Consider the following 13,414-nt stretch of genomic DNA (forward strand, 5'->3'; position numbering starts at 1 on the left):
TATTCATTTTTCAGCTGATTTTGATACGTTCTTACACGAGTTAAATCTCAATTTGGCTCCATAAATTTGGTCCGATACTCAAAATGACCCCCATAATGTCGTTGACCCTAATTAGAATCCTCAAATTTGTAATCATGGCTCTGGTTTGTCCCTGCGATCATCTCCATCACCGAAATGCTAATTTGGCGCAATTGCATGATTGGTGGACACTACTTAAATGACAGCGCATTAGTTTCGCGTCCAAACCCTTTGAAAACCACGTAGTGTAAGGGTTTTCTTGATGTTTTGCAATGTATGATCGTCGTAGTGAAAAGAAAGAGAATTTTAACCCACAAAAAACTGAAACGACATGGTTTCTAAAGGGTTTGGGTGCAAAACCAATACGCTGTCGTTTAAGTAGTGTCCACCATGTCATGCAATTACGTCAGATCAGCATTCCGGTGACAGAGATGATCGCAGGGGCAAGTCGAAGCTACGATTGTAAATTTGAGGGTTCTAATTGGGACCAACGAAATTATAGGGTCATTCTGAACATCAAACTAGTTTTTAGGGGCCAAATTGAGATTTAACTCGTTCTTACACATATAACAATTTGTTGGTGGATTTAGGTATTACTAGATTATTTATGGTCACATTCAGTATATATATGTCTGATTTATTGGAAAAAGTAGATTACTAAAATCAGTTAATAACATTTTAGAGTTAAAACAATTAACACTAAATTAAGAAAAAATAAACAATGTATAACTCATTACTTTTTTATTAGTTAAATTATTATAATTCAAATTAATTTTAATAAAACAACTTAAAATTTTAATTTTAATTTTATCACGTGCATGGCACGAATAATTACACTTGTATTATATAAAAATCGGGTTTCTACACTTGATGATGGGACTGACGTGACATATTCCAGAAAGTGTTTTCCAATTTAATTATTTTAACTTCTTCAATACAATTTATTACAATGAGTTAATTGTATCAGCTAATTGATTTGATTAGATATTTATGTATCACACAATTAAATATTATGTATATTAATTAATTGAATATGATTGTTAGAGTATAATTAGGATCAATTGGATCAATTAGCATTATTCAACATATCTGAATATTTATTATATGATATTACGTCTTTATTATTTTAATTCTCTTATCACTTATAAATACCCTTCTATATTGTATCATATTATACAATTTGAATACTCACAAACATTTTTCCTATTGCTCCCTCTCCCCTTTTCATACTTTTCTTCCATGTCATTTTTTCTCTTTTGTAAATACTTTGATGCTTTTCTGACCTCATCATCGATTAGCTCATCCACTACTTACTTATTCTCATCGAGAAACTATATGTTTTTCGTCACCATCCAATAGTTTGTCATCTCTTCACACTTTGTCACTTTTCAACAGTTTTCCAGTAGTTCGCCATGCCATCTTTTCAGCAGTTTTTTGGCAGTTGGCCACTCTTGCAGCAGTTCTGTTTGCGTTCCCTTTCGACAATTTTGTCTGCACTTCCTTCCGGCAGTTCCGTCTGCGCTTCTTTATGGCAGTTCTATCTACACTTCCTTTCGACAGTTCCATCTGAGCTTCCTTTCGACGGTTTTGTCTGCACTTTCTTCATGCAGTTCTGTCTGCACCCGTTCTATCAGTTTCTGTATTTTTTTATTTAGGATATTACGTCTTTATTATTTCAATTCTCTTAGCACCTATAAATTTCCTTAGCTTTTATATTGTATCATTTTACACAACTTGAATACACACAAATATTTTCTCTTCTACTCTCTCTTATCCTTTCTAATATTAATAAATACAATATAATTTAGTTAGAAGTTCATTATTTTATAATCTTCTATATATATATATATAAACATGACAGAATAAAATTGTAAAAATAATCTTTTTATCACTTTGGATATTTTAACTCTTTTTTTTTTCTTTTTACGTGTAATTTTATTTTGTGTTAACTTTGTTTATTTAATGATGAAATATACTCATGTTAATTCTATCATATAATACTTTGTTTTTCTCCTATGTATTTTGATTTATATAGTTACTATTGATCTTGCTATTTTTGTTTTTTTGAATTGTTCTTTATTTTTTATACTTGATAATTTAAATAAAAAAGTAAAAAAAGAAAAAAAATGATAGCCAAAGGTATTTTTCTAAATTTTACTTTAATTTATGTATTTGTTCTTATTACACCTAACATTTTTTATTTATGTGTAATATACATTCTTATATATCTTATAAAAATATGATTTGATTCCATTAACTTGCCAAATTTTTTAAAAAAATCTAAAGCTAAAGCACAAAAATATATTTATAGATATTTTACTTTTTTAACTAAAAAATAAATTTTTTTTTGTCATATTTGTTGAAATCCTAAGTTAAATATGAATATTAATTTTTGAAATAGAATAAATATATTTAGATTTTTTGCATCTAAAAAAATAAATATTCTATCAATGTTAGAATTATTTAGGATGGATAGAACTAAGTATATCTTTTTATTAAAAATATGAATTTAAAAATATTATATTCAATTCTCAATATATTAGTTATGAAATTACTGCAACTTTTATCACATTAGTGTCGCAAAGAAACCACGATTATGGCCATACTAAAATACTCAACCACATAGATCAAATTTGGATGAGAAAATTCAGAAATTACATGCAAAAATGATCTCATGCATGCCTATTTTCAACTGGTCCAACTTGAATAAAAAATTTATTTTATTCGGTGACAAACTCAGATGAAACTGCAACGGCAACGCCTGGAATCATAGTAACGGCGACTAAGTGATGAGTTTGTGGAAGAAAAAGAGAAGAACTTAACACACTCATAATGAGAGAGGGGGGAGAGAATTTACTTAGAGAAAAAGGAATCGGCAAGAGAAATGTGGCGACGGACTCAACAACGACGGTAATGGGATAAGCAGCGATGGCTTCATGGTGACATGAGATGTGAAGGAAGATGGGATCGAAGTTGTGAAGGGGTAGGCGGCGATGAGCTTAGCAACAACGATGACGAGAGTTATGAGGTTTTTTTGTGAAGAAGTCGAGAAGAAGAAGATTTTGGGTGATGATGACTGAGTTTCTCTTGCATGCTATAGAGTATGAACTGAAGTTGTGAATAACTGAATTTGTGATGTGAGGCAAATCCTAATTTCTAAAAAGTGTTTATATGTATATATCCGGAGCGGGTACACCCTAAATCCGACTATGCCCTTTCTAAGCAAAATCTGTCCTGACTTGGGTCAAGTTATTAGCCTCCCCAACCAAGTATGGACGGGTCGGATACCCACGTATTTGAGTATGCATGCCAAGTCTAATCACGTATTGATACTTCATTTATTAAGGGTTTACCACTAGCCAATGGATTGCTACACACACAAGATGAGATTCTAACTCCTAATAATTGTTTAAGTAGACGAGTGAGATGATCACTCAACAAAATCAAATTGATTAAGACAAATACTAATTATTTTTAATATTTTAATATTAAAAATCCTAAAAAATTGATGAGTATTTAGTATCTTGTAATTTGAATATGGAAAAGAAAAGTACAAAAAAACTTATTAAATTAGTATCTTGTCATGTGTTATATTGCCTTGGGTAAAAAAAAATTCTCATCACCACATAACTTCTTAAATTTAAATTTCAAAGCTAAATAAAAATATATTTTCAAATTGGGAAAGATCTTATGTTTAGTGGTATAAATAATTAATATGCACTAAAAAAATGTTGAATTTGAAAAAATAGTTCGTCAATTAAAGAAACAAATCCTAGTTCTTGATATATAAAAATAAATCGATGATGCCACATTGCTACAAGAACAAGTTATTTTAATAATTAAATTTTACAAAATTAATTTAATAATTTATTAGCATAATAAAAATTAGAAAAAAATATACAAAAAAAAATTGATTAAACTTGATAAAAAAAAATAACTGTTTCAATACACAATACATTCTTGATTCTTCAAAACTTGTGGTAACAACGGTTTTCTATAGAATGGTCTTGCTAAAATGAAAAAGTGATCCCACCCTACGAAATACGAATACACGAGGGAAATTGGAGACGCTTGAGTGGTACTAACTTGGTATGCCTCTACCGTTTTTGTTGACCTTTTATATATGTCATCGTGCTACTTCTCTTGATTGGTTACTCAATATTTCATATTTTAATAGCTATGGACTATGGCTGAATGAGACAACTCTTTTATAAGTTTTATTTATGAAAGAATCAAATGTGGAAATGGAAAGTACTGTGTTGATCTTTATTTATAAATATAATTCCCACTATTTGATATATAAATATTCGTTGAATATAATTAATTTTTTATATGTTTACAAATTTTAACTGTATCTTCAAATTTTTTATGAAAGAATTTCTACCATCGAAACTATAAATATTAATTTGGTTTATGTTATTTTATTGGATTCTTTTTATTCTCATCATTAATAGAAAACTGTTGAGTTTTTTTTTTATGATAAACAAGATTAGTTGTTTGCCTGAAATTTTAATAGAAAGGATTTTTACATCACAATTGATTATTTATTTATTTATTTTTTTTTAAATAAAAAGCTCAACACAATAAAGTGGAGCATCAACGTCTCAACAGAAAAGTACTAAACAGATAAAATAAACTAATTCTTAATCATTTTCGACAAAAGTCATCAACAACCCAAAAGATTAAATATCACTCTACTCTTTGTAACTCTTATAATCGACCTGTTAACTACTCCTGCAACACCTGATTCTTGATTCCTGACAATTCTGTTATTCCTTCTCAACCAAGTGCTCCAAATGATAACAATGAAACCAAACTCACCAATGTTTTATTAATATAACTGCACGATTGATCCCCTGAACCACGTAAACTTACGGTCATTCAGCTCGATATCACCAGTTCAATAATGTTGTTAACACACTAGCGCCTTTTCTTTCTTCCAACTGCACAACCTCATTGAAGACACTCATGTAGCAAAGAGGAACCCGACATATTTCCGATAAAAAACTCAACTCTTCCCACATAGCAAGCTTCGCTTCTCTTGTATGCGCACTACACACCAAACAACCAGTACAAATAAAAATTATTGTTTGTCAATTTTCCTTTTATACACAACCATCTCTCCCCTTTGTAACAATTACTCAATCTAAACATCATAACATTCCACATTATTATGCTAAACAACCATTGAAGTTAATTAGAATATTAATTAATTGTTTTTTGTTATACTATAGGGATAAGTCCAAAAGAAAAAAAAAGTTCAAAAGAAAAAGAACTATTATAGTATTATGTCTAGCCGTAGGGGCACTTTTAAGTATATTTTCAAAATTTTAGATGAAAGGATTTATACAGTCACTATAGTTATAGTTAAACGTATAATTCTTTACTTTAGAAGTTATTTATGTTTATCTTTGATAAATGAAAAACATTTTTTTTTTGTTATCTTGACAAATATATCACTATGATTACGGCTTCATGAATAAACATATTTCGTTGGATCATATACATTTTCGATAGAGGTCTGCTACACATACAAGTCTTTTTGGCTTATAAGTTATACAAGTTGTTCCAAGTCTAAAAATAAAAATGCGCACCACTCTTTTAGAATCAAGCGTCCAACGCACGCGCCTTAATCACCTTCCACAACACGTTCACTCTTCCTCTTCTTCCTCAATCAAAACGCAAACTGTCAAGATTCAAGGGACATTCGAAACAAACTACGATTCTGCAGAAACGTTCTAACTCCTCGCGAAGAGGTAGAAGAAATCAAGAAGAAAAGATACAAATCTCCATAAAAAATCACCAGAAAAACGAAGAAACATTATTCAAGGTACTGTTTTACTGTTCTTCTAGGTTTTTCTTCTAGATTGTCTCTGTCATGTGCCTCATCCTTAACCAGCAAAACATTAAAAGATTTCAAGAAGAAACATATTGTCTCCCCCTATTTTGGGTGTATTTCTTAAATCCTTTGGGTGTATTTCTGTAATCCTTTGGGTGTATTTCTATAATCCTTTCTGTAATCGTTTGGGTGTATTTCTGAAGTTCCATTATCTTTAAAACAATTTCAAAGCTTGATTTCAGAAACCATGAAAATCGAAAAAAAACGAAGCAAAGAGAGAACGCACCAAGAAGATCCAACAAAATTGACAAAAAATTCGAAAAAAAATGAAATCTTTTAAAAAATAGAAGTTATATATTTGTGCGTTAATTGATTTGAATTGATTTAAAAGTCTGTAACATAAACAGCGCATTTAGTAGATTTTATTTTCTTTAGACTTGTAAGGCTTGTAAATACAAAATACTTGTATGTAAAAATTTTCTCCTTTCAATATACTATTTTGCAAACCGCGTTTAATGCGCTTACATGGTGTTATATTCAATTGTGTTATAGCTATGATATTTTATTTGTAGATAAAACTAAGATTTGTAATGCAACAAATTCATGTCAAGGATGGTTCTGCTTATCAGATGTGCCGATTGCGAACGGCGTTTAATGCGCCTACATGGCCCACATATAGCTGAGTATGAAAATTGACATATATTTCTTTACAACAAATGTGTAATGCAACAAATTTATTACGTGCTGTTAAAACTGAGATGTGTAATGCAACAAATTTAATAGTATCTAAGTATGAAAATTGACATATATTTCTTTACAACAAATTTATTGATATATATTATATTCAATTGTGTTATACTATAGTATCTAAGTATGAAAATTAGTTGAGACAATTAGGACACTATAATTTTTTTAATTTTAGTATCTCCAAACCTCGTTGTAATGCATCACGCTTATTAGATGTGTATTTGGATTAAAATTTGTAAATAAAAATTTGTATATAATTAATTTTATAAATTTGATTTTGATAGAAAGTGAATTAGTGTTAACGTAATTTATANNNNTAAAATTAATTAAAAAAATAAATTATTCAATTAATTTTTTAATTTATCAATTTAACACAAAAGTTAAACACAAAACCTACAATTTGTTGTTTATGGTGAACGAGAGTTCAAACCCAACATCATGTACACGTTTAGAGGAAAATAGTCTGCCAAACAAAAAAAATAAACGTGTATTTTTGTTCTTCAACACATTTGCCAAACACATTCTACTTTTTCCAAACAATTTTACTCATCATTCAAATAACCTTTTTTCAACCTAAAAAATAACTTTAATTAAAACAAAAATCTAAATTCACTCAACTCTAGAATCTTCCCATAGAAGTCTCTTCACATGATGACCTAAGCCTCAATAAACCTATCTTTTAGAACTATCATCACATCTCTCACAAAGTCACCCCAACAACAACAAACCACCCCATGCCCTGGTTTATTTAAACTAATCTCCTCCTAAACAATATCATAACAACCAACCTGTTCGAAACCTGGAACGTAAAATATCTTGCTGGACCGCCAACAACGATGAGGCCGAATTGAGAAATTTCACCTACTTCGTCATCACAAAAGGAAGGAAGACGGGACTCTTCACTTCCGTCAATGAGGCTAACGCTCAAGTCATTGACTATCCAAACGCCGAATACCAGGCCTTCAACTGTCAGGCCATAGCCATTGGTTCCTACATGGCGCAATTACAGGCTATCGAGAAAGAGAAGGAGGCACTTGAGGAAAACAGCTGTGGTGTCCCTCTTGTAAGTCTTTCTTCACATCAATAAATACCATAGTCTGCTAAATTTACTTTTCAACTTTTATACAGGGATTAACTACATCCCACCTAGCGAGGTTGCCTCCGGTGCCTATTGTCACGGTAAATTTTAGAAAGTTAGATTTAACGGTGTTTGTGTAGTTTTCTGGAGTACTACTATTCTAGATGGTTTTAGAACGTTCTAGAATGTTCTAGAAGGTCTCAGAATACCCTAGAAGGTTCTAGAAGACTCTGGAAGATCATAGAATATTCTAGAAGAGTGTGGATGTATATAGAAGTATGAATAGTAGTATAAAATAATCTAGAAGTATTTAAAAAGTTGTGGTATGATAGATATTGTTCTAGATGATTAATCTAGACCGTTGATTAGATTTAATCGTAACCATCCATTGAGGAGGTGGATGGCTAAATAGGGGCTGGTGAGAGTAAGAGTTTGAGTGTGAGTCGTGTGGGAGTCATTTGTAACAAACACTTGAGCAATAAAGTGTTCTTTCCACCAAAGCTTCTTTTCTCTTGTATTCTTAGCTTTCTTGCTAAGTATTGAGGGTTAGGCTGACTTGGTCTTAACTCAAGAGGTTGAGTAAGTCCGAGTGCCGGCACGGTAGCGTTAGACTATGTCCAAGGCCGTGACAATTTGGTATCAGAGTCTGGTTTGAGAGGGAGCACAAGTGATTTGTGAGTATGGCTTCTAGTATAACCATGGAGCATGTTAAGTCTCAAAGGGGAAGGGACGCCATTCCTTCTCAATGGGGAGGCAAGAAGGCCCGTTCTTCGAGTGGGCCTAAAGGTAAGGACTCTAACTTCTTAGAAGAGAGAGTTTCTATGTTGGAGAATGTTCTATCCTCTATGGATGGGCACTTCCAAATGATAGAACATGACAAGGAGACCCTCGAGACTCACGTGTTAGGAGAACTAGATGCTTTCAAAGAAAGCATGCTCCAAATCGAAGAGAAACTTGAGAATTTAGTTCAAGGAGATAAAATCTCGACCAAGCATTATAAGGGAGATGACAAAGATTGATCTCCCCAAGCCAAAGGAGTTCAAAGGCATGAGGGACGCTCGAGAGGTGGAGAACTTCCTATGGCAAATGGAGAGGTACTTTGAAGGACAAGGGGTAGTCGAAGAAGCAATAAAGGTATGCACTGCAGCTCTCTACCTTTCTGATAATGTTACTTTATGGTGGAGGAGAAAGTGGGTGTATATGAAAAAGGGTACTTGCAACATAGCCACATGAGAAGATTTCAAAAGGGAATTGAAAAGACAATTCTTCCCTGAAAATGTAGTTTATGAAGCAAAGAAGAAGTTGAGGGAGTTGAAGCACAAGAGTACAATTAGCGACTACGTAAAGGAGTTCATTACTCTCACACTTCAAATTCCTAACTTAGCATCAGAGGATGTATTGTTGTTCTTCATTGATGGACTCCAACCTTGGACAAAGCAAAAACTACAAAGAAGAAATGTTAAGGATGTCGATAAGGTCATCATGGTGGCCGAATCACTCACTGAGCATCATAGGGGAGACTCTAAACCCAAGTCTTCCTCCAAACCTAGTTCTACTAAAGGTGGGGGAGATGTAACACTCTCACTATCAGAATGTACATAATAGACGTGGAACAGATTTCAAGAAAGCAAGAAGCAAAGTTACCAGTGAATCTGTTCCGGTTTCGATGACAGTCGTGGCTAGTGGCGCCATGTTCGACGGTAACTCCCGGCAGCTATGGCAGCGGTGGAGGACCACATCAACGGCGGCAAAGTCCCCCTCTGGCGACGGTTCCTGCGAAAGCTTCGTTCGTCACTTTCCCCTCTCGCGGCTTCGGTCTCTCTCGCTTCCTCTGGTGCACTTGCTTTCTCTCCCTCCGCGGATAGCGACGGCGATGGTGAAGGTCCTTCCGGTGGCGGCGTGTAGTTCTTGTGGCGATAGAGGCACAAATGGCGGCGACGGGCTTCATCACCGACAGCGGCAGCGACTGGCGCGAGGATAGCGGCGCTGCTACGACGACGTGAACGTGGACAGCAGTGGCAGCGGCTTCTCCCTCTCAACTCACTCTTCTTCCTCTTCTCCCTCTCCGCTTCTCTTTCTCTCTTCACTAAATCTCTGAGATTAAAAAACTAATTTAATTACTCTTAATTTATTAGTTTATAAAAATAAGGAATTTAAAATAAAATAAATTACAACTTATTCATAATAAAAGCTACTTAAGTTAAATTGTACAATTCTTTTTTATTTTTTTTCAATTACTAAATTTATATGCAAAAATGATACTTACTAATTTTAATTCTAATCCCTCAGAGTCAAAGTAGTTTTCCCCTGAAATAAATGATACTCATTTTCTTACTCTTTTAATTTCTTTGAACAAATAGGGTGTATATATTTCTAATAAACTTGGAAGTAGCTTCAATTGGAATAAAGTACCAAGAACAAAGCACCAATTCATTTCAAGAATTACAACCCACCATTCTGCTTTTCCTCACAACAATATTTTGCCATGCCATTGCACTAATAACTTCAAAACTTGGCTGCCAAATTGTTATCATCTTCCATATTTCTGGGGTACTTGGCTGCGAGACACTCCTTTAGATTCTTGTTGCCTAATTTTGGTGGTGGTATGCGATCATCAATGTGATTCCATTATTAGTAGTCTTATTGTGCCTCTACTACAAGAGAATTTGCGAGTTCCTCTGGAATCTTCTAAGTGCATGTGTTCATTGGATATTGTTGCTGCTTGAGGCCTCTAGTATGGTTCATGATGGAATAAAAGATTTGGAAGCACAAGAAAGTTAGTTATCGAGTGTACAATTGGAAGCACAAGAAATACCATTTTTATATTTTGTATTTCTTTGATTGTCTCTCTAATTTAGTTATAGATAACTAGAATTTGTTAGTTTTTAAGATTGTATAAGTGTTGATGGTGTTTTGTTTCATGTACTAATAATGTAACTCGCCTCTTATTTAGATTTTTGTGAGTGTCTAGTTAAGAAAATAAAAGTAAAAAAAAAAAAAAAAAACCCAACTTTTAANNAATCGCCGGTTCTTATCAAAGACTATTAATAATCTCAATGATAAGAAAAATGGAAAATTCATATAAACAGTTCACTGGAAAATTCTGTAATTTAATGACGTGAGATTTTATGCTCACCACACTCCTAAATATTGATATTTTTGGAACGAATTTTGAGATAAAATTAAAATAAATTTCAAACAAATTAGAGGTTGTTTTGTTATTAGTTAATGTTAGAAACAAGAGACCAAACTAAAGAAAGTGTTTTCTGTATTATTCTGTGTGATGGAAAGTACAATATACAAGGGGTATATATAGGTGCCAGAAGAATCAAAGTAATAAAGGCATAGAATCCTACAATTAACACACAGATATACTATATAAATATAAACGATACTAACTGATCTAAAATGATTCTAATGATTCTCTAATGATTCTCTAACATCCCCCCTCAAACTCAAGTGGGAGCTAAGGATACCAACTTGAGTTTGGATAACAAAATTCGGAAACGAGTCGGGTGATGAGCTTTCGTGAAGATATCAGCAGTCTGATCCAGTGTTCAAACAGCAATGAGACGAACAGCATCAATAAGGATACATTGCCTAACAAAGTGACAATCAATCTCAATGTGTTTGGTGCGTTCATGAAAGACATCATTATGAGCAATCTGAATAGCACTGCGGTTGTCACAAAAAACATCAGTAGGGGATGACTGAGGAGCACCCAAATCTTCGAGAAGCCAACGAATCGAGATAACCTCAGCAGTGGTGTCAGCGAGGGCACGGTACTCAGCTTCGGTGCTTGAGCGAGCAGTGAACGTTTGCTTCTTAGCACGCCAAGAAATGAGAGCATCGCCAAGAAATAAACAGTAACCAGAAGTAGAACGACGATCAGTGGGATCACCAGCCCAATCAGCATCGGAGTATGCCTGAAGGGTCAAAGAGGAATGGGCAGAAAAATAAAGGCCATGAAATAAAGTGCCTTTGATGTAGCGAAGAATGCAAAGAACTGCCGCATAGTGAGTAGTACGAGGAGCTGACAAGAACTGGCTAAGTACATGAACAGGATAGGCAATGTCTGGTCGGGTGACAGTTAAGTAGACAAGTCCTCCAACTAGCTGTCGATAGAGAGTAAGATTATCCAAGACAGTTTCATCCATAGAAGTAAATCGAACATTAGGCTCAAGAGGAGTAGACTCAGTGCGACTATCGATAATTCTGGCTCGAGCAAGGAGATCTGAAGCATATTTAGCTTGAGAGAGATAGATGCCATCATCGGTGGATATAACTTCTAGACCAAGAAAATAGCTGAGAGAACCAAGATCTTTCATCTCAAAAATATGCTGAAGGGACGCCTTGAGATCAGAGATACCATCAACATCATCTTCAGTAATGATCATGTCATCAACATACAGAAGTAGAAGAACAACTCCACGTTCACTTTTACGAATAAAGAGAGCATTCTCATGAGGACTGCAAGTGAAACCAAGACCGCATATGGTAGTGCTGAACTTGTCAAACCATTCACGAGGAGCTTGCTTAAGCCCATAGAGTGCCTTGCGAAGTAGACAAACTTTGCCAGAAGGACAAGGATAACCCGGAGGGGGTTTCATATAGACTTTCTGTTTCAAATCTCCATTAAGAAATGCATTCTTCACATTCATCTGACTGAGAGACCATCTTTTGACCGCAGCAATGGCAAGAAGAGCTCGAACAGATGTGAGACGAGCAACAGGAGCAAAAGTCTCTTCATAGTCAATACCATACTCTTGCGTACAACCCTGAGCAACCAATCATGCCTTATAACGGTCAATAGAACCATCAGAGCGAGTCTTGATCTTGTATACCCATCTGCTTCCCACAATTTTCTGATTTGAAGGAGAATCAACCAAGTCCCAAGTGTGTGCTTTTTCAAGTGCCTGTATTTCTTCCTGCATTGCTTGTTGCCAATTTGGATTTGTGGAGGCTTCTCTGAATGACTTAGGTTCATGTTGATGAAAAATAGTAGAAAAGCAATGATAATCAAGAAGATGAGGAGGTGGATTTCTCACCCTGGAACAGCGAGTGGAAGGAGGCGGCATGACGGTAGGAGTAGGAGCGTCGTCCGGTCCAGAATCATCGGGAGATGGAGAAGGCGGAAGAACAGGAGGCTGTGGAGGGTGACTCGAGATAGAACCTGTAGAATCATCACTAGGAAAAAGATCAACATTGGGGTTAGTGAAAAAAGGTGACTGAGTAGGAGGAATAGACTCAAAGGAGGAGAACCGAGAAAACATGTGATGCTCCCAGAAAACAACATGACGAGATATACGAATACGTTTAGAGAGAGGATCCCAACAACGATAACCCTTGTGTTCAGTGCCATAACCAAGGAAACAACACATACGAGCCCGAGGTTCAAGTTTAGTATGTTCATGAGGCTGAAGAAGAACAAAACAGACACAACCGAAAACTCGAAGAGAATTATAATCTGGGGAGGTACGATAAAGACGCTCAAAGGGAGTAACATTACCAAGAACAGAAGAAATGAGTCTATTGATAACATGAACAGTAGTAAGAACAGCTTCACCCCAAGTATGCTCAGGACACGAAGAAGAAAGAAGCATTGCACGAACAGAGTCAAGAATGTGACGGTGTTTGCGTTCAGCTCGGCCATTTTGTTGAGACGTACCAGGGCAAGAAAACTCAGGCAAGGTACCCTGTTCTGCAAGAAAGGTTAAGAGTTTGGAATCACG

This window comes from Arachis ipaensis, chromosome B01 (genome assembly GCF_000816755.2).
Source record: "Arachis ipaensis cultivar K30076 chromosome B01, Araip1.1, whole genome shotgun sequence".
NCBI lineage: Eukaryota > Viridiplantae > Streptophyta > Magnoliopsida > Fabales > Fabaceae > Arachis > Arachis ipaensis.